The sequence below is a fragment of the Bidens hawaiensis genome, unplaced genomic scaffold (genome assembly GCF_021521415.1).
Source record: "Bidens hawaiensis isolate Kalapana, Puna unplaced genomic scaffold, B.hawaiensis_p1.1 tig00006386_1, whole genome shotgun sequence".
Taxonomy (NCBI): domain Eukaryota; kingdom Viridiplantae; phylum Streptophyta; class Magnoliopsida; order Asterales; family Asteraceae; genus Bidens; species Bidens hawaiensis.
Genome location: NW_027491428.1, coordinates 197,911 through 221,103, shown reverse-complemented (window position 1 = coordinate 221,103; position 23,193 = coordinate 197,911). Strand labels below are relative to the sequence as shown.

Here is a 23,193-nt window from a genome sequence, read left to right as displayed (position 1 = left end):
CTGATATATGTTCTCATTTATCTTGTAAGCTACAAAATATAAAAATATAGAACGTACCATTCAGGTAGCATATCGTATATGCTCAATGTATGCATTTTTGACTTGACGTTAGGAGTAAGCAACTCACTCGGTGTTTCTTTGTACCAGTCTATTTAGTCTATTCTGACAAGTATTAATTCAAATGAAAGTGACTTTTTTTCTTCTTCCTCAATCTCTCTTCCTGTCAAGAACAAATACATTATATGCTACTAGTGTTGCATTGTATTGTTAATATTGTTTGCTAACTAATAAGGTGAAAAACACTAAAAATACATAACTAAAATACAATGAACCTAAAGTTGTTATCTATGGACTTTCATTTTTTAAAAATCTAACCATGAGATAATCTAGTTTGATATTTGTAGACAAATCTTTCTCCATTAAACAAATACACTTACTAAATACAAATTAATAAATCATCTGTCAAATAAAAGAATAAATAGTATATAAACAAATTAACTACAACAAAGGAAAAATGAAAAGCTTGTTTATCAATAAAAATAATTAATATAGAAAAAATAAATAATTAATAATATTTTTCAGTCGTTCAAAAAAAAAAAAAAACTAATAATATTATAATATTGATGATAGACATATCACGTTCACTCTGATAATTCTTTTATACTAGCCTACTTTTTACATAAGTCGTTCCACTTTTAAATTTAGCATCTTCTTAACTTTGAACTTTGAACCCAAACTCATAGCTCCGACGTCCTCAACATACACCGGAAAATTACCGGCCAGTCCAAATTCAATATTTTCTTTTCATATTACTTTCTCGCTAACTATACAAGGGTCGGTGTTAAAATTTACAAGGGTCGACAGAGATTTAAACACATATACAGTACTAAACTTTTTTTTTCATAGTAGGTCCGCCCCTGTTGCCATGTGTTGACCGGCTTAAATGATCATTGTTGCACTTTGTCATCAAGGAGACAATACCCAATCCAATTATATATTAGATATTGTTATATGTCATTGTTAAGTAGGTATGATGTGTTTAATATGAGTTCTAAATTAATGATAAATGTAATAAGAAATTCATGTCTTAAGTATTACAACCTTACACTACACTAGAGGTTAAGGCTGTAAACGAATTGAACTAAACTGAACAAAGCGTTGTTCATGTTTGTTCGTTTACCTTTAAAATTGTTCATGAACGCTAACCGAACGAAAAATCTTGTTCATGTTCGTTCGTTAAGGAATTGAACTTGTTCACAAACGGTTCATGAACGCAAACAAACATATACTATTTTAAGAAGAAAAAAAAACATTCTAAATTCAAAACATTAGACATAATCACCTTAATTAAATATAAAGCACTTGAGGTAATAATAATCATAAATATAAGCATCCCTCAATCGGTGGTTTTATTATGATAATGTCAACGAAGCAAGAGTTAGATTTGTTGTTAGTTAAGACAAAACTTTATAAAACAAATCATTAACGAAACTAAATGAACATAAGCAATAATATGATAAAATTTAAATGTTAGTTTGGCTATTACAAATAAAATTTCATAAATTATGGAACAAACCTTTAACTAACGAACATAAATGAAACGTTACCGAATGTTCATGAACACAAACGAACGAACGCAGCCTCTGTTCATGTTCGTTCATTTAATCATTTAACTTAACAAACAAAATTTCTTGTTTGTGTTTGTTCATTTACTAAGCGAACAAACGTAAACGAACTTTCCACCAAACAGTTTGCTGAATGTTTGATTTGTTTACAGCCCAACCATGGATGCAAACGAGCCGAGTCGTATTAAATTTGAAAATCACAATTATTTACCCGTGTATATCAAGAAAATATATTAGACCATCCGTAGTGGGCAAGCTATCCACGTGTTTTGAGGCCAAAACGCCGGAGAACACCCCCCCCCCCACCCAGTGGGCGTTTTGGGGAGATTTTTTGGTACTGACGTTTTGTACATAACATTGGTGTGACACGAGTTTTGAGGGTCTTGCGAGAGAGGGGGAGGAGAGAGATGCGTTTTGGGGGCATTTTTCCCACTACACCCACTTTTTGCAAAACGCCCAAAAGCTAAGTAGGCGCCACATGGCACAAAATGTCCGGGTGTGCCTAGTTTTAACTACGCATAATCTTATACTGTTCAGCTCTGAAACTACACACGCATTTCACTTTCAAAAATCTAAAAAAGCTCTAATTTCAATTTTCAAACATGGCAACCGCAAATCCTACTCATAATCTGCAAGCAAATCCTAAATGAGGGTTGGGGTTTATACACACTTTATAGCCTTAAGCTGGATTTGGCCGGCAATTGATGACCCGAACCCGACAAAAAAAATGAAAGGGCTTAGGTCGACCAACAACCATTTGAAAACAAGTCGGGTTCAGATTGACTAACACAGCCCCGTTTAATAAACGGGTTGGGTTTAGGTTGACCCGTATAATACGGCATATCCTGTTAACCCGTTTAAGTATTGAAATTGTTTTAATATACACTTGATTTTTAATCATTTTCAAAAAAGAATATTCATATTACTCATACTCTACCGACACTAAGGGCCCGTTCGTTTCACGGACTTTTTTTTAAAGGATTTGGAATTGGAATGGAATGGAATGTTTGAGAATCCCTTTCATGTGTTTGGTTGATTAATATGTATTAGAATTGGAATATTCTTCATTCTCGGTTTTTTTTTTGAAGAACGAGGATAACGAAGGAAACGTTTTAGTTTTTTTACATTTTTCGTTTTTGATTTATATTTTGAGTTATGATTTTTTTATTAATTTTTTTGAATTTTTTTGGAGGGATTTTTATTTTCCATAACAATCCTTTCAAATAGGTGGGATTTTGAAATCCCATGAAATGTGGGATTTGATGGGATTTAGTTTCCATTCCCATTCTTTCATTTAATGAAACGAACATATCAATTCATGGGATTTAAAATCCCATTCCTTAGAATTTCTTCCAAATCCTTGAAACGAACAAGACTTAAGGGTATGTTTGGCAAAACTAGCTAGTGGTTGGAAGCTGGTAGCTGTAGCTGTAGCTGGTAGGTGTTAGCTGCAGCTTTTTAGAAATATTTAGGTGTTTGACAGAGTAGTTGGAGCTTTTAATAAAACTAGCTGGGCGTCCGCGTGGTGCGGCAGGGTGGACGCGCAATCTGACATCAGCCAATAATCGGTGTCAGTAGATGATTCACCTGATGACCGTGCACACACAACCCTAGCGTAGACGTGTAATTCGTGCAAAGGCAGGACGCGTGTAACCTGTGGCGAAAATCAAGAAGCAAAGCTGAAATATACCGTGATTTCAAATGAATAATTTTTTAAGCCAGCCTGTTTTGATTCAAATCTCGTTCCGACCCGACACTGTTTTAATCTGAAACCCGTTCTGACCTGACCCCTTTCGACTCAAAACTGTACCAACACGAAACTAAATTAACTCTTTTTGCATCGACTCGTTCCAACCCTAATTTGGTCTTACACATTACCTGAGTTCGCCTGACTCGACTTGTTGCCGATCCTAACCGGTAATCACATAATATGTTAATTTTTTAAAGTTAAAGAAGTAAAACAATACCATACTCAAATTAAAGAGAATAAAATGCTCGTTTCTATGATGTGTTTTTTTAAAAATAATATTAACGTGTGAAAAGGTTATGGTCTCTTAAAAAGCCGTGGGGTAGTTGGTTTTGAATAAGGGTTAAATGTATAACTATTATCTAAATTAACAAAAGCTTATTAAAGTTCAAATACCAAACATGTAAAATTTTAAATACTAAAAGGTTGTAGCTTTTTTAAACGCTATTATTATAAGCTTTTAGCTTCAAGCTTTTCTCCTAACCTAAAGCTACAAGCTCCTTCAACCAAACAAAACTTTTTTATTGAGTAGGAGTTTTATCTTAAAGGCTTGAAGTTAGAAGTTCCCAAAGCTCCCTACCAAACATACCCTAAATTATATCAATTTTCTTGTTAATTATTTATTTTAAAAATGGGTCATGTTCAGGTCGACACAAATTTATGTGTGTGCGGGTTAGGGTCGAAATCTTTGACACAAATATAATATGGGTCGGGTTCCGGTTGCACATTTCAACCCGCTAACCCGACACGATTGGCAGCCCTAGGATTTCCACAAAATTATTTGAAACTTTGTCAAAACTAGAGGTATAAATGTTACTCAGCTTATAACAATTAACCAAGTTTTGAAGTTGCTCATTACACAATATGTATGTATCTTACAAGTTACAACCAGTTGTTAATACATTTTTTTGTCTCATTATCATGGTATATTAGCCAATATGTTGATATGCATAATATTCGGGCTCGATTTGTATCTGCATTAACTTAAGTTTGGTTTTGCGGTATCAGTTAATGATATAGTATTATCATTTATGTTCCAGACTCTCAGGCTTCCAAAGCTGCTTGTGAAATCACTCAACGCAGTCTTATAACTATCACTGTGTTAATCTATACGCGCTGGAAATATGGTCAGGTTGGGTTCGGGTCAAAATGGGTGACTTTTGGTACCGTCAAATCTCGGTGACCCAAAATTTTGAAACTTTTTGTTATTACTTAGAGTGTGTTTGATGTTGGAAGAAACATTGTGTTTTCTGGAAAAAAAAATCACCAAAACATGGAAAGTAATGGCCCGGATCAAATTGAACACGAACTAAACTTGGAGAATACTTTGGCACAACTCACCAATTTTATTAATCAAGAAAATAACTCAAAACTTGATCACTTCTCCAATAACCCTTACATGAATTCTTTGGGGTTATATAGAGGCTCGATTACAATTAAAGTAAATTACAAACTCCTATTTATCTATTAAATAAAATTCCATCTCTATCTAATAAATAAAATAGATAATTATCTCTAATTATAATAATTAATTAATTAATGAGATCGATCAATTAACTCGAACCGGCCCCACCTGCCAAACCATAACTCGGTTCGGGAATTAACTCCAACAGAAAGGTTACAAATTTTATAATATTATTTCAGTAATATTTAGGTTCTTTGAATAAAATGGTTGAGAAGGTGGATCATGCTGTATGCTTTGAGAATACAGTTTGGGCCATGTTCGACCCGTATAGTCCTTTTGACCCGTTTCCTTCATGGCTAACGTTTTCTTATCGTACCTGTTTGACTCGTTTGAGGGGAAAAAAACTATAACTTAAGTCGACTCGTTCATAATTAAACAGATAAAAAAATGAGTCTCGTTTATGCTTGTTGAATTATAATTTTCAGAAATGAAGGTTTTAATGAAGCTATATGAAGAGATGACATCAGAAACAAAGACTATGGAGAAATGTAAAAACATCACAGCCGACAACGTTCATGATCAGAAGAAGTCAAACAGCAGTCAAACCTGCAGACGCTCCGTTAGAGAAGGAGACGATGTTCATCAGAAAATCTTCAGAAGATGGATCACATGGTAGTCGACACGAATTTATGTGTGTGCGGGCTTTATGTCGTAGCATACATGTTTTGATTTACATGCTACGTGTTGTTAGTGTATTGTTAAATGTGTGGTTTGTTGTTGAATGTGATGTAATTTTGTGTTCACAGGTTGGCAAGTTGAACCCGAACATAACATGAATTTGTAAATCGTGTCAGACAAACAAACTAACTTGACGGAATGACAAAAACACGAATTGATTAACTTATGCATGCATGCTAAGTCTTATTCTGTGATATTAGTGCATTGATAATTTTTACTCTAGTATGTGTGTATACTATTGACTTATTGTATGTCCTGTTGAGCTGTCATGTACTTCAACTTTTGCAACAAGTGCATGCGCATTGATTTGTTGCGTCTTTTTGAAGGTTGTTCAGTAAAGTATTTAATACGGAGTAAAGACAACAAGGGGTCCATAGCTCAGAGGTAGAGCAATTGACTGCAGATCAATAGGTCACCGGTTCGAACCCGGTTGGGCCCTTTCTTGTTTAAGTATTTACTATATTTTTTAATTAATTGGATGGAGAAATTTTATTAGAAAACAGGAGCCTAACAATAAGCTAGGCAACAAACACAAAACAATATGCTTACAAGTTAAAAAATATTAAAAGCACACTATTGTTCCCAATCTTTATTCATCTCGAATCCATATGAATTTTCATTAAGTTAACAAGTTATAACATTACGAAACGTACCTTTCATCTAACAATATAAGCAATCCCAAACACCTTATTATTTTTCAAAAAGTAAATAAGTTATAAGTTGAAGAAAATAAACAATCCCAAACACCCCCTTAATAACTATCCGGCATCAAAGTTTTCGGGTTAGGATCGGATCGGATCACATATAAAATACAATATCATTATTAAACCAAAGTCTATCGTTAACATTTAATAAAGAGTTAATAGCCATTTTCGTCCCTGTGATTTGCTACTTTCGCCACTTCAGTCCAAATTTTGAAATTTTGTCAATTTAATCCTTATAGTTTAAACATTAGCCAATTACGTCCCCCCGTCTAACGGCATCCAACTATGCCGTTAGATTTAGGGGTATTATTGTCTTTCTCCTATTTATATTTAGTTAATGGTCAGTTTCGTCCCTGTAGTTTGATACTTTTGCTACTTCAGTCCAAAGTTTGAAATTTGTCAATTTTATGTTTAATTTATTCAGTTTTTTTTTGTTTTTTTTTTTTGTTTTTGCTACTTCAGTCCATGAAGGAATTCATTGGTAATTTGGTAAAGTGGTCAGGGTAATTCCCTAAAACCGAACTATATCGAAAAAACCAAAATCGTTTATCTGATTAATGCATAATAGTTAGGGTTTAGAGATTAACATATCGTAGCAAACATTTGGGTCGAAATCAACATCAGGAGGTCGAATATCCCGTATTTCCATGTTTGCTCAAGAAATTAATGCACTAAATCGCATGTGTGTTCTTCAAATTGTGGTATTGTTCTTGAATTCGTCGGATTCAACCCTAGAATTGTAGTCGATATGAAGAATTCAAGAACAACACCACGATTTGAAGAACACACATGTGATCTAGTGTATCGATTTCTTGAGCAAACATGGAAATGCGGGATATTTGACCTCCTGATGTGATTTCGACCAAGATGTTTGCTACAGTATGTTAATCTCTAAACCGTAACTATTATGCATTAACCAAAGAAACGATTTTAGTTTTATCGGTATAGTACGGTTTTAGGGAATTACCTTGACCACTTTACCAATGAATTCCACCATGAGGGAGAGTTTAGAAAATGTCTAGAAACTAAATACGAGGGGGGTATGATTATTGTTATCGACAGAGTAAACGTAAACCTGTTTTGGTCGATGCTTGATGGTTTTGCGCTTGGCTTATGCTCTTAAAGGCTATAGACAAAAAAAAGAAAAAAAAAGCTGAATAAATTAAACATAAAATTGAAAAATTTTCAAATTTTGGACTGAAGTAGCAAAAGTATCAAACCACAGGGACGAAACTGGCCATTAACTAAACATAAATAGAAGAAAGACAAAAATATCCCTTAAACTAACGGCATAGTTGGATGTCGTTAGACTAGAGGACGTAATTGGCTAATGTTTAAAACTATAAGAACTAAATTGACAAAATTTCAAACTTTGGACTGAAGTGGCGAAAGTAGCAAACCACATGGACGAAAATGGACATTAACTCTTTAATAAAACATAAAGTAAATTTATACAAGACAAGCACTAAAAAATCATCTTTTATTAACTCCAACTCTTTGTTGCACCATTTTATTATTTGTATTAAAGAATTAGTCAAACCTTAACATTTAGAAGTTTTGAATACGGTATATCTCAAAAATCTAATTATATGTATATTTTTTAATGTTAATAGAGAAGGTTATATAAAATAATAACAAAAAATAAGAATATATCTAGTAATATTATCAGTAAAAATACTTTAGTTTGGCATATTTCATTTCAAGTAAATGAAAATAAAATGAAAGCTATTAAAGATAATAAAAACTTTGAAATATTCGGCGCTCAGCCATGATAGGTGTACCTCCAACTTTCAGTGATAAACAAGGAAACAAATGGATTAATAGGTAATATACATAGGTTTTGATAGGTTTATCTTCAAACAAGTTCCTACTAAGAAAAGCTAAATAATTAATTGTTATTGTGTTATCTTTCTTATTCCATCATCGTCTTCTTCCTTCTATTCTGGGTTGCTGGCTGAAAAAAAAACCCAGTAAATTTATTTATAATAATATTCTCTTAAAATGATAATGGGTTTGTTCGCTAAAAAACAATGGGTTTGTTCGTTAATACGGTAGTGTAGGCTATATATAAAACTGAAAAAACACGAACCCGGTCTCGTAGGCGTACCTCCGCCACTGACTGCGGACAACAGTGTGGCATTACATTATGGGCAGTTAGTTGTACACTAGTACTAACTTGTATATTTCTTCTTGCCAAGGCAATGCGCATTGGAATTCTTTTCAATGTACGCTCCAGAAAAGAACATTATAACCTTCATCGAGGTTCGTTAGTAAACAATCAAGGTTTATCGTAAACAAACTCGCTGTTTGGTATTAAAAAAACAGGCATCATCCTAAAATAATCAACTTCTGATTTTTCTTAGCAGACGGATTTCTCATGTTTTCCGGTTTATTTAACCTTTTGTTTCAATTCTATATTGGTGTTGTTGATACTTGATAATCTTCCACAATTTCAAGATATCAGTTAACTTATTGATTAATTATTGAGTTATCGGTTTTGTAAAGTTTGCTAACTGGTTTTGTAACTTTTAAACATTCCATTTATGTTTGTTGGCCATTTAATGTTTTTTATTTTATTATGTTTAGTTTTATTAAATAGACTTATCCATATTAACAAGCAACAATGGGTCCATAGCTCAGTGGTAGAGCAATTGACTGCAGATCAATAGGTCACCGGTTCGAACCCGGTTGGGCCCTTTTTTGTTTTTTCTTTTTTTAAATCTTTTTATTAAAATGGTCCTTTTAGCTACTTTTTTAGCATCCCTAAAATTATCCAACTCCCTAACAAAATGTAACTAAGGATTATCTCGGTCTGTTCCAACAATACGGAATGTAACAAACCAAACCAAATCATGTGAGAGCACAAAGACATAACTAGTTCAAACACAATTGGTATTTTGATCACTAGGTTATAAACCCGTGTATTATACGGGTTTGAAAATTAAATCTCATTCATTATCTTATTATATGATTTTGGTTCTTCAAGTTGCAATAATCATCTACAAAAAACACATCAAAACTCTTGAAAAATCACAAGAGCTGAAAAATATAAACAAACTACTTCTAAGTATTGTCGTGTTAGCTTCAGCATATATTGCTATTGAACTAACAATTACAAGAGTTTTCTATCGATAAAAAAATTTACAAAAAGATTCAAATTGAGGGTTTAATGATATTAAATTATTAACCATCCATAACCAACAAAAAATAAACTTGTGTAGCTTACTTCATAGCTTTTTTTCTAATTCATGCTTTATGTTATAAAATTAGAAGTAAGGACAAGCCATCTTACTAAACTTTTAATTTTAGATGATCTTGACTCATTTTGCTCAACTCCAACATACAAAAAACTAAACATTTATAGTGAGTTTTATATTTGTAAGTAAAAGTAAAAATAAAAAAGCATAAAGAAAACATGTTCTGAACCAAAAGTAATATTTTTCTTAAATTGGTCAGTTTTAACCATAACTTGTAACGAACAAATCGGTTCTTATGCGTTACACCGATTGACACAACCCGTCTGTTTTGCCAGTTATAAGAGAACACAAGTAGCAAATTTGATCCGTTTACTTAAAGGGTTGAATACAAGTTGAACTTGCCCGAAATGTCCCAAGTCATACTAAAAGTGGGTCTGTTTCTAGTGGAACTTGTTGTGACCTATTACGTAAATCAGAGTAAAAAAGTTGTTGGAAAGGTTTTATTTACAACAAATAAGTATCTCACTGAAAAACAACCTATCATTCTTCCCATATATCAAACAATTTTGAGATTCTCGTATAGAAGATAGAACACAAACAAATCATAATAATAAACAACCAACTTAAAAGAAACAAATTAGTATTTTGAACACACTGCTCATGATCTTACTTCTTACAATGACTTGTATAAAATCAATTTGCACACCCATAATTACAACAATTTTCTTTCATTTACAATAGTCAAGTATACTTTACGATTTTAACTTGCAAGATTTGAAATTAAAAAAAAATGAGTGTGGTGCCTATAACTGAAAACACAATGTCTTGCTTCATGAAAACAAATGGATATAGACATATAATCAAAGAAACAACACTTACATGACACCACTCCACCTTAGGGCTTAAAACAACTCATTTTCTATATCAGCTTGGCCCGAAACTTTAGTTTATGCAAGTTTGTGACAATGAATATGTAACACCCACAAAATTTTGATCCAAATTTGACAAGTTTATAAAGATAAATGACTAAAAATATCTATGAGATAAGTAATAGGAAGAAATGAGAGAAAGAAAAGAAAGAATTATATGTTAAAGGAATAAGTAAGGAAACTCCATCCCACATGGAAAGTGGGAAGGAATTTAAAGAACTTTATAAGGAAGGAATTATCCATGGTAATGTTCTTGTATGGCTAACCACTCTCACTAGTCCTAGCGGAGGGTGTGAAGCACCTGACGCGCACGGACTCGGACTCGGGCGATGGGCGTAATGTGGCGTTTTGATGACGCACTTCGCACGCTCGCATCGCCGCGAGCAACATAAGGGCCGTTTTAGTATTTTTGAACTATGATCAAGATGTGACAAGCTACCAAAGACCAAGGAATGAAAATGAAAATTTAGCAACTTCGCGATACGCGAAGATGCATGAAGTAATCTCACCCGGTGCTGACACGTGGCAGGCCTAGTGGTTGACTCAGCAAGGCTATTAAGCAACTTTGCGATACGCAAAGAATCCTTCGCGATACGCGAAGGAATATAATATTAATTGCGGCTACATTTGTCCTTTGCGATACGCGAAGATACACGAATTTTTGCCTATAAATAGCTGGCCATGGGATAAAGTTCCTATCACATCACCTCACATCTCATATCACACTTTACCTCGGTTTTTGTGCCAAAGTCCCGTCATTCCCGATGCGCTCGTTGTCTAGAAATACACGCAAGTAGGAGCGCTACCCACGTGAAGTTTAAGCATTTCATAGATAAGCCATACAAGGTAGGGGTTCTGCCCGATTATTTTATTATATGGCTTAGACCCTAGTCGGGGGTATAGTCTATACCTTGATTAAATAATAAATGAAATGTAGCTTTCATAAGATAAGAGTATGAATAATATATAATTCTTTATTATAAAGATTTATTTTATGGATGAAGAAATGAATATACGTTTCTTCATGATAAAGAAACGTAGTATATAAATGTTTTATAAAATGAAATGAATATCAAGGTAAAGGTTATGCAAATAGACTTAAGGAATAAAGCTAGATCATAGATCTAGTTATTTATAGAATGTTGTTCTCGTACTACCGGTCCGAGATAAATATCAGACATCTGTTGGTGAGAAATCTTGAAATCAACAAAAGGTGAATACGTCCAAACCTTTTTATAGTTTTATGACGTGAATACGTCTATGTATTGTATATTTTGAAAAGATATTTACTCTTTAAAACTATGGACTGTTATCCATATGTAAAAGAGTTATGGAAATATTTGCATGAAGGTTGGTTCAAATCCTCTAAAACGTTTTGATACAAGGTAATACTAAACACTCAGGCTAAAATACACATGTGTCTGGATCCTTACATATATGTACTGTAGTGGGCACACTACAGACATACTGACCATGAGGCAAGTGACTGTCTCTAGGGCGAGTGAAGTCCGATTATGTGGTTTGTGCGTATGTTAGTTCCGATGAGATGGGATTGAGTCCCACTATGTCGTTGAACACTATTGGTGTTGTGTCATTACGAATGGTGAAAACGTTTTATTGGGTCAGCGTATTCGCCAGCATATAGCTGACGTATTTTCAAACAGTTTTCAGGTAACCAAGAGTAAGGTATAGAGAAGAATATGCCAGTGAAGATAGAAGATCATTAGGCATAGAATGCAGATGGTGGCTCAGCTAATTTTGTATTGAGGCATATATATATTAAACTTGTTTTTTTTTAAAACAAGTAATTTTGTAAAACAAACAAGGGTATTTAATTCCCTATGTTATGAAAGTAAATATTTTAAAATAACATTTTCCGCTACAAACTTTGATAAATTGACAAAAGTGGTACCAACTGTGAGTCACACGCCTAGGCCCGAGGGCGGGGTGTGACAGGTTGGTATCAGAGCCATCGGTTTTAGCAAATTAAGTATTTGAGAAAAGTACTTAGACTTTAACCAATTTAAGTGCATGAAAGTACGGATAAGATATTCATATCTTTGGTAAATCCTTAGAGATAGTAACTAATAATTACCTCCTATTTTTCGTCTATAGAATGTCGAAAAGAGGAAACTCGAACGTTGAAGTTAATAGTGGAGCCTCAAGAAACACGAGAGGAAGATTGAATAAAAATATCGAAAATCAGGAAGTGAATGCTATCCCTCCCGTTGGTGATCAATGTCACACCCCAACCTAAGGCGGAAATGCCGGGGCGTGATCCGATTGCTCACAGCTCGAATATACTATCATAATTATAAATGACAATATCTAATTTATTATTTTAATTCAAATATTCATACACGTTTACAAACATTACAAAACAATTCAAATAAATGATGATTTAACGATTGTCTTCATTATAACCTATGGTCTTGACTAAATATCCATACTTCAACCTAAGCAACCTGCATATGCGTAGAAAATGGAGTTTGTCATCAACACATGTTGAGTGAGATGATTACCAATTTTTAAACATTAAATAATAGCATATATATATATATATATATATATATATATATATATATATATATATATATATATATATATATATATAGTTGATAAATGAAAAATGCGCAAACCAATAATAATCAATCGAATCATAACAATCATGCATATAACCAAATCGTGTGTGCCAATGAAATTGTTGCCAAGCGAATCGGGCATTGATTTCAATGACTAAGGTTGTCGTTTTACCTTTGCCAAGCGAATCGGGCTCCAGTTACTAAGACGGTCGTATGATCATACTAATGAGAACCCTATACAAAAGGGGATATGTTGGACCTCTCCGAAACGTTATCAAGTAAACAATTAAACATGTAGCAATTAGCAAATAGCATTCAATTGATATTCACACAATAATTATGTTTGCGATTTTGAGTATATATATAATAGAAAATATGAGTAAGTACGCGTATGTCCCCAAAACATTTGAAAACAATGTATAAAAAGGGGAATGATCAAACTCACTTGATCGATTAAGCCAAACGGAAATGAATACGAGAAGAACGATAATCACACTCCTAGAGAATTACCGACAAAAATCCTAATTAAATAATGTTAGTGAATTATAAACGATACAATATGTATAACGATCTTAGGATTTAGATACGATTTGAGTTACAATTATGGTTTGTAGGTTATGAATTGAACGATTGATCACTACGAATTATTGTTATTGTTTAATAGTAAAGATCATGGTTAAATGTATAATCGAATCTTACAATAATTAGTTTAGTTTAATAAATATAAGTTGAGATCTATTATAATAATAATCGTTGTTTATCATAAAATCAGATTTACGAACAATTAGTTTATATATATATATATACCTATACGAAAACTAGTAACGAGACTATTTGACACAAAAAGTTTAACTTTTATAAATGTCGGTTTTTAAAGAAAATATTGTTTAATTAATATCTAATATTAATTATAATATATTATAAATTATTAAAAACTTGTTTAAACCATGCAATAAAAATAAAAATAACAAAAAGAGGTTGCTGGGTCTCGAACCCGCGACCTTGGACGGCTCACAGAAGGTTGGGAACAATGAAACCAAACAATTATATACAGGAACCTTTACAACAGTTTAATTATGAAACCCTAACCTATCCAATCGCTCAACCCGTTAAGATTTTTTTAAGGGATGTTAGGGCTATTGTTTGTTGATGATCGACGAACATGTATATGTAAACAACAACCTGATTAGACGTTTGTACACTGGTCAATCGGATAGCAACAGAATCGGCGATGAGAGTGACGAACAGATAGGTTACAGACTTCGAAAATCAAATTAACTTTAGGGGTTTGTTTCGCCTGGTTGTAAAGGGGGTGCAGAAGCGATTAATTGAGTTATTATGCATCTTGGATTATATAAACGATTTTAGGTTAAAGACGGTTTTGTAATTGAATCAATACGTATAATAAACAAATCATTTTCCTAATTAACCATGTTAGTTAGGCCGGATATGGTGATAATAATCATAAACAAGATTCGATTCCAAGTTTAGAACAAAGATTGTGCATCAAGTAATCAAACGGGTCATGGATATGGATATACGGGTCTGGGTTACTGGTTGCAGATACGGGTTAACAATTGAATATACTAAAATTGCATTCTAGTCCTCGGAGATTGGTGATGGGAACAATAGTGGATTAAAGTTCATGTTTTGGGTTAAAAATGAATATTTTCCAAAGTTTTATATACGTAAAATAAATATAATAAATAAATATAAATTGCATAGAATTTCCTTGATAAACGTGCCACTTTTAGTGATAAAATTTCCCAAATATAAAATGAGTCGGGTTTAAATTTGTATGTGAAAAATCCGAGTTGTTACAATCAATTCGTGAGAAAAGAAGATATGCAAGAATTGATCGCAAAAGGAATTGCCGAAGCTTTTCCAGCTATGCTCGAGACTATGAGGAAGAAGGAAACATCGAGCAATGAGAAATCTAACTAGTCTAATAGAGACGAAGAAAAAGAAGAACATGTCAGCTCTAATGCTAATAGTGATTATGAGGAGAAGAAAACTAAGAAACAGAAGATTAAGAAAGACTGTAGTTATAAGACATACCAGATGTTTAAGCCCAAGAATTTTGATGGAAGCGATGGTGTTATTGTTGCATTAGGATGGCTTGAAGAAATAGAAGCCATCAATGTCATTAGTAAGTGTTCTGAGGAAGAAGCAATTCAATATTCCTCCCAATCGTTCAAAGGCGAAGCTCTGTAATGGTGGAATACCCTTATACAAGCTAAGGGTCGATTAAACATGTACAATTTGAGTTGGGAAGAATTCAAGGATCTTGTAATCAGGAAGTTTTGCCCGATGAACGAAAAAGATGAAATTCAAATCAAGTTCTTAAATCATAGAGTTGTTTGGACAAATCTCAAGGACTACAATACTAAGTTTTTGGAGTATTGTAGGATAGTACCACACTTGGTAACACCGGAAAATAACAAGGTCACTCGTTATATCTGGGGTTTGCCAAAGGAGATTAGAGATATGGTCAGATCGTCTCTACCTCAAAATATCGATTCAGCCATGGAGTTGGCTGGATACATGATGAATGGGTTGATCAGAACCCGTGAAGAAGAAAAGAAAGAAAATACCTTCAAGAAGGATGTTGTGTTTAAGAAAAATGAAAGGGACAATAAGAAACAATATCGTGGAGAGAAAAAGAATTCTCAATCACCAATCCTGTTGTGTAAGATATGCGACCGGAGACACTCTGGAAGGTGCAGGTTTAATCAGTCAGTCACCTGTACCAATTGTAAACAAGTGGGTCATGTAACAACTAATTGCTGGAAGAATAAGATTGCTTGTTATGGTTGCGGAGAGATGGGGCATTTTCAAAATGAATGTCCGAAGAGAAAAACTAGAGGAGAAGGTGCAAGTGGTAGTGGCACCAAGAATGAAGGCAGAAAGGGAAATGCACGTGTTTTTGTGCTCAACACTGAGAAGGCAGCTGAGATGCCGGAAGTTATCACCGGTACGTTTCTCGTCAATAATGTCTATGCTAGGGTTTTGTTTGACTCGGGTGCAAACCAAAGTTTTATAGATAAGAAATTATGTAGTCTATTAAATGAACCCTTAGTTAAGTTAGATAAATCCCTCATGGTAGAAACAACCGACGGTAATCAGGTTAGAATATCTGAAGTCTTGAATAAAGGCAAAATAATATTAGCAGGACATGTCATACCTGTCCAGTTGTTACCCATGACATTGGCAGGCTTTGATATTGTCTTAGGTATGGACTGGTTATCCGATAATCAAGCCCGTATCTTATGTGATAAGAAAGCAATTGAAATTCGTACAACAAACGGGAAGACAATTCAAATTGCTGGAGACAAAGATGCAGGTCAGGTTAGCTTAATCTCGATGATTAAAGCTAATAAATGTTTACGTAAAAGTTGTATGGCATTCATGGTGTATGTAACGGAGGAACCCAAAGAAAAGAAATTAGAAGACGTACCAATTGTTTCAGAATTTCCTGACATTTTCCCAGAAGAATTACCAAGAATACCACCGAAGCGTGATGTTGAATTTAGAATAGACTTAGTACTTGGAACCGCTCCAATAGCCAAATTCCCGTATAGACTAGCGCCAATGGAGATGAAAGAATTAAAGAAACAGTTAGATGAACTGTTAAAGAAAGGATTTATAAGACCAAGTTATTCACCTTGGGGAGCTCCGATCTTATTTGTGAAAAAGAAAGATGGTTCGATGAGAATGTGCATTGATTATCGTGAGCTGAACAAAGTAACAATCAAGAACAAATACCCACTCCCAAGAATCGATGATTTGTTTGACCAACTACAAGGAGCAAGTAGTTTTTCAAAGATCGATTTACGTTCGGGATATCATCAATTAAAAGTTCAAGAAGAAGATATCCCAAAGACTGCATTTAGAACCCGGTACGGACATTTTGAATTCACGGTTATGCCGTTTGGACTTACAAATGCTCCCGCGGCATTTATGGATATGATGAATAGAATTTGTAAGCCTTATTTAGATAAATTTGTAACCGTATTCATCGACGATATACTTATTTATTCTAAATTGGAAGAAGATCATAAGGTTCATCTTAGGATTTTGCTTGAACTACTTCGAAATAAGAAATTGTATGCTAAGTTTTCTAAGTGTGAATTCTGGCTTCATAAGGTACAATTTCTTGGTCATGTTATTAACGCAAATGGAATTCAAGTAGATCCCGCCAAGATTGAAGCGATAGCTAAATGGGAGATTCTTAGATCGCCAACCGAAGTTCGAAGTTTCTTAGGATTGGCCGGATACTATAGAAGATTTATCGAGAATTTCTCCTGTATAGCAGTTCCCTTAACTTCTTTAACTTGAAAGAATGTTAAGTATGAATGGGGAACCAAGCAACAAGAAGCATTTGACTTACTCAAACAAAAGCTTACTAATGCACCTATACTGGCCTTACCAGAAGGTACAGAGGACTTTGTTGTATTTAGTGACGCATCTCATTCAGGTTTGGGTTGTGTACTAATGCAAAGAAACAAAGTTATAGCTTATGCTTCTCGTCAATTAAAAGTACACGAAAAGAATTATACAACTCATGATCTAGAATTGGGTGCCATAATTTTTGCCTTAAAGTTATGGAGACACTATTAATATGGAGTTAAGTTTATCGTGTACACTGATCATAAGAGCTTAAAGCACATATTTAATCAAAAAGAACTTAACATGCGTCAAAGAAGATGGATGGAAACTTGAAATGATTATGATTGTGAAATCGTCTATCATGAAGGAAAGGCAAATGTAGTAGCTGACGCATTGAGTCGTAAAAAACATGAAAAACCCAAGAGGGTTAGAGCTTTAAGATTGGAACTACAAATAGATTTAATTGAAGAATTCAAGAGAGCTCAAAAGAAAGCAATAGAAGAAAACCAAATCTCCGACGAAAAGTTTAATGGTACAGTTGACTCTTTAGTCAAAGGAGATGATGAGATACTCATACTTGGAACTAGAATCTAGGTACCCAAGATTGATGACTTACGTGAAAAGATTATGAGTGAAGCTCATCGATCGAAGTATATGATGCATCCCTGTAGTGATAAAATATATCAAAATCTTAAGCCTAACTACTGGTGGAACGGGATGAAAAAGGATATTGCTCTATACGTAGCCAAATGTTTAACTTGTTTGCAAGTCAAGGCTGAGCATCAGAAACCTTCAGGTTTGCTTCAACAACCTGAATTACCTGTTTGGAAATGGGAACTGATAACAATGGATTTTATTACAAAACTGTAACATCCTAAAATTTTAATGATGAATAAAGGAAGTTATGTTTAGTGATTTCGCGTAATTAATTAATATCGGGTAAGGAGCGGGTCTTGGACTTGGATTAATTGAGATGGGTTAAATGAGAATGGGATTTCAGGGATATAAATACCCCCAAAACCCCAAAATACCTTCATTTCCATCATTTTCCTAAAAACACTCCATAACATACACACCACCTACAACCGCCGGCGGCAGCCGAGGAGAGGGAGAGCGAGGTCCGAGAAAGAGAGAGCGGTTGATTGTGATTAAGCAAGTAAACGAGATCCAAACAAGCCCAAAAAGGTATGGTTCTTGATCTTTGAAGTTTAAAGATCCAAGCTTTTTAGTGTATAAACGACCGAAAATGGCCGGGTAGCGTAGTGGGTGATATTGAACCATAGCAAGGGTGTTAAAATCGCTCGAAATGCCGATCAGAAGCTAAAACAGCGGCTGTCTGGGCAACTTCGCCTTCATCTGGGCAACTTCGCCTTCAAAGCAACGAACTTCGCCTGCAAGCTAAGTTCGCCTGATGAACTTCGCCTGCAAGCTAAGTTCGCCTGATGGCAACTTCGCTGTAAAGTTAAGTTCGCCTAACTGGTAACTTCACCTGAGGCCAAGTTCGCCTGATGATAACTTCGCCTGAGGCCAAGTTCGCCTGATGACAACTTCGCCTGAAGCCAAGTTCGCCTGATGGCAACTTCGCTGTAAAGCTAAGTTCGCCTAGCTGGTAACTTCGCCTAAAGCTAAGTTCGCCTAAGGTTAACTTCGCCTAAAGTCAAGTTCGATTAGAAAATAAATTAAAAATCTAATGAAAAATGTGTTAAGACAGTTAATGGAAATAAAATTTTTCCAAGCTGACCTGGCAGCTCGACCCCAGCCAGGGGCTCTGCCCCTTGGACCCTGCTAGGGGCTGCCGCCCCTAGACCCCGCTGCCAGGGGCGCTGCCCCCGGACCCCCGTTCGTTGTGGGTCATATAAAGATAGAAATACATTATAAGTAGTGATAGTTAAATTGATATGTATACTTGTTATACAGTCAGCCGTGCACAACTGAAGAAAGGGATTACGATCAACGGAGAACGTAACCGTGTTCAGGTGAGTTTCTAGCCCCATTCCTTGTTATGTTTTCGGGGCTGTGTGCATACTTGATGTGTTGTTAATACATTTATCCTAAGTGATAAGTGTATGCCCTATATGATATATGTGTTATGTAAGAATGATTGCTTGATGGTACGTGAACGATCTTCGGATATTGCACGTACTGTCAGGTTGTAATGTTAAGTATAAGGTAAATATGATATGTATGCTTATGCGTATGAACGTGATAGAGATAATAAAAGAAGGGAATAATGATGTATGGTTGTATGGTTACGAAAAGGGTATCGAGCCCTAATAATACTCGAGGTATGATGTATGGTTGTATGGTTACAAAAAGGGTACCGAGCCCTAATAATACTCGAGGTATGATGTATGGTTGTATGGTTACGAAAAGGGTACCGAGCCCTAAAATTACTCGGGGATAATGTATGGTAACGAAGAGGGAATCGAACCCTACTAATATTCGAAAACTAGGGACCAGACCCTTATAATATCTGTGATGTTAGGGACCAGACCCTTATAATATCTGTGATGTTAGGGAATCGAACCCTTCTAATATTCAAAACTAGGGACCAGACCCTTATAATATTTGTGATGGTAGGGACCAGACCCTTATAATATCTGTGATGTTAGGGAATCGAACCCTTCTAATATTCGAAAACTAGGGACCAGACCCTTATAATATCTGTGAGGTTATAGGGTGAAAGGCTCTTTAAAACGTATGATTATGTATGTAAAGAAAGTATGAAGGTAAAAATGAAAGTAAAAGCACTTAAGTGTGTATGAAAGAAAGTTAGGAGGTTAAGTATGAAATGTAAAGAATGTATTGTATGATTATGTGATTAACTAGAACTCACTCAGCGTAGCTGACTTTTAGTATGCACGCAGGTGAGTAGGATGAGACAGCTGGCTTGAGCGGGGACACATGGCAGAAGAATAAGAGCCTGGCATCTGAAGACTTACGATGTTTTAATTTTAATGTGAAAGACAAAGGATGTTTTGAGACAAGTTATGAAATATTGTAATGTTTTATGAAAGTTTTATATTCCGCATAAATGTTTTAATTAACTCTGATATTTAGAACTGTGTTTATGAGTAAATCCAACACGAAAGTAGGGTTACCGGTAACGGGGCCTTACAAAAACTCCCTAAGACTACTCGTCAACATAATGCTATTTGGGTCATCATTGATAGGTTAACTAAATCTGCTCATTTAATACCTATCAATGAATCTTATTCTATGGATAGACTGGCACGAATATACATAAACACCATTGTGTCATTACATGGTGTGCCATTATCTATTATATCTGATCGGGATAGTAGATTTACTTCTCATTTTTGGAAAAGTTTCCAACAAGCGTTAGGAACTCAATTGAATCTTAGCACTGCATATCATCCTCAAACTGATGGGCAGAGCGAAAGAACAATTCAAACACTTGAAGATATGCTCCGAGCTTGTGTGATTGATCTAGGAGGAAGTTGGGATGATCATCTTCCTTTAATGGAATTCTCGTATAATAACAGTTATCACACGAGTATCCAGACCACACCATTTGAAGCATTATATGGACGGAAATGTAGAACGCCGGTGTGTTGGTATGAAACTGGAGAAAATCAAATGTCTGGACCGGAGATAGTCCAAGAAACCACATATAAGATACTGCAAATCCTTGAACGACTTAAGACAGCAAGGGACCGACAAAGAATTATGCTGATGTTCGCCGTAAGCCGTTGGAATTTCAAGTAGGCGATAAAGTTTTATTAAAGGTTTCACCCTGGAAAGGTGTTGTAAGATTCGGCAAGAAAGGAAAACTAAGTCCGTGTTTTGTGGGACCATTTGAAGTGTTAGAACGAATCGGTACTGTAGCTTATCGCTTATGGTTGCCAGAAGAAATGAAAGGCATACATGATGTGTTTCATGTATCTAATTTACGCAAATGTTTGGTTGATGAAACTTTAGCTATGCCTTTAAAGGATGTCGAAATCAATGAGAATCTAAAATTTGTATAAACCTCTACAAGTTGAAGCTAGTCAAAATAAGGTGGAACTACCGAAGAGGACCGGAATTTACTTGGGAGTTAGAATCGGAAATGAGAAAGAAATATCTACATCTGTTTTAGCGAATCTCGAGGACGCGATTCATTTCAAGGTGGGGAGGATGTAACACCCACAAAAATTTGATCCAAATTTGACAAGTTTATAAAGATAAAGGACTAAAAATATCTATGAGATAAGTAATAGGAAGAAATGAGAGAAAGAAAAGAAAGAATTATATGTTAAAGGAATAAATAAGGAAACTCCATCCCACACGGAAAGTGGGTAGGAATTTAAAGCACTTTATAAGGAAGGAGTTTTCCATGGTAATGTTCTTGTATGGCTAACCACTCTCACTAGTTCTAGCAGAGGGTGCGAAGCACCCGACTCGCACGCGCACGGGCCCGGACCCGGGCGATGGGCGTAATGTGGCATTTTGATAGCGCACTTCGCACGCTCGCATCGCCGCGAGCCGCATAAGGGCCGCTTTAGTATTTTTTTAACTATGATCAAGATGTGACAAGATACCATAGACCAAGGACTGAAAATGAAAATTTAGCACCTTCGTGATACGCGAAACAACTTCGCGATACGCGAAGATGCATGAAGTAATCTCACCCGGTGCTGACACGTGGCAGGCCTAGTGGTTGACTCAGCAAGGCTATTAAGCAACTTTGCGATACGCAAAGAATCCTTCGCGATACGCGAAGGAATATAATATTAATTGCGGCTACATTTGTCCTTCGCGATACGCGAAGATACACGAATTTTTGCCTATAAATAGCTGGCCATGGGATAAAGTTCCTATCACATCACCTCACATCTCATATCATACTTTACCTCGGTTTTTGTGCCAAAGTCCCGTCATTCCCGATGCGCTCGTTGTCTAGAAATACACGCAAGTAGGAGCGCTACCCACGTGAAGTTTAAGCATTTCATAGATAAGCCATACAAGGTAGGGGTTCTGCCCGATTATTTTATTATATGGCTTAGACCCTAGTCGGGGGTATAGTCTATACCTTGATTAAATAATAAATGAAATGTAGCTTTCATAAGATAAGAGTATGAATAAAATATAATTCTTTATTATAAAGATTTATCTTATGGATGAAGAAATGAATATACGTTTCTTCATGATAAAGAAACGTAGTATATAAATGTTTTATAAAATGAAATGAATATCAAGGTAAAGGTTATGCAAATAGACTTAAGGAATAAAGCTAGATCATAGATCTAGTTATTTATAGAATGTTGTTCTCGTACTACAGGTCCGAGATAAAGATCAGACATCTGTTGGTGAGAAATCTTGAAATCAACAAAAGGTGAATACGTCCAAACCTTTTTATAGTTTTATGACGTGAATACGTCTATATACTGTATATTTTGAAAAGATATTTACTCTTTAAAAGTATGGACTGTTATCCATATGTAAAAGAGTTATGGAAATATTTGCATGAGGGTTGGTTCAAATCCTCTAAAACGTTTTGATACAAGGTAGTACTAAACACTCAGGCTAAAATACACATGTGTCTGGATCCTTACATATATGTACTGTAGTGGGCACACTACAGACATACTGACCATGAGGCAAGTGACTGTCTCTAGGGCGAGTGAAGTCCGATTATGTGGTTTGTGCGTATGTTAGTTCCGATGAGATGGGATTGAGTCCCACTAAGTCGTTGAACACTATTGGTGTTGTGTCATTACGAATGGTGAAAATGTTTTATTGGGTCAGCGTATTCACCAACATATAGCTGACGTATTTTCAAACTGTTTTCAGATAACAAAGAGTAAGGTATAGAGAAGAATATGCCAGTGAAGATAGAAGATCACTAGGCATAAAATGCAGATGGTGGCTCAG

The 23,193-nt window shown here is 35.0% G+C and overlaps 2 non-coding genes across 2 annotated transcripts; both read left to right on the top strand.

The window, feature by feature from the left end:
- The first annotated feature begins 5,882 nt into the window (after positions 1-5,882).
- On the top strand, positions 5,883-5,954 carry TRNAC-GCA (transfer RNA cysteine (anticodon GCA)). The gene has a single exon. It is a non-coding gene; the product is annotated as a tRNA-Cys (tRNA).
- Positions 5,955-8,844: 2,890 nt separating this feature from the next.
- TRNAC-GCA (transfer RNA cysteine (anticodon GCA)) lies at positions 8,845-8,916 on the top strand. The gene has a single exon. It is a non-coding gene; the product is annotated as a tRNA-Cys (tRNA).
- The last annotated feature ends 14,277 nt before the right edge of the window (positions 8,917-23,193 follow it).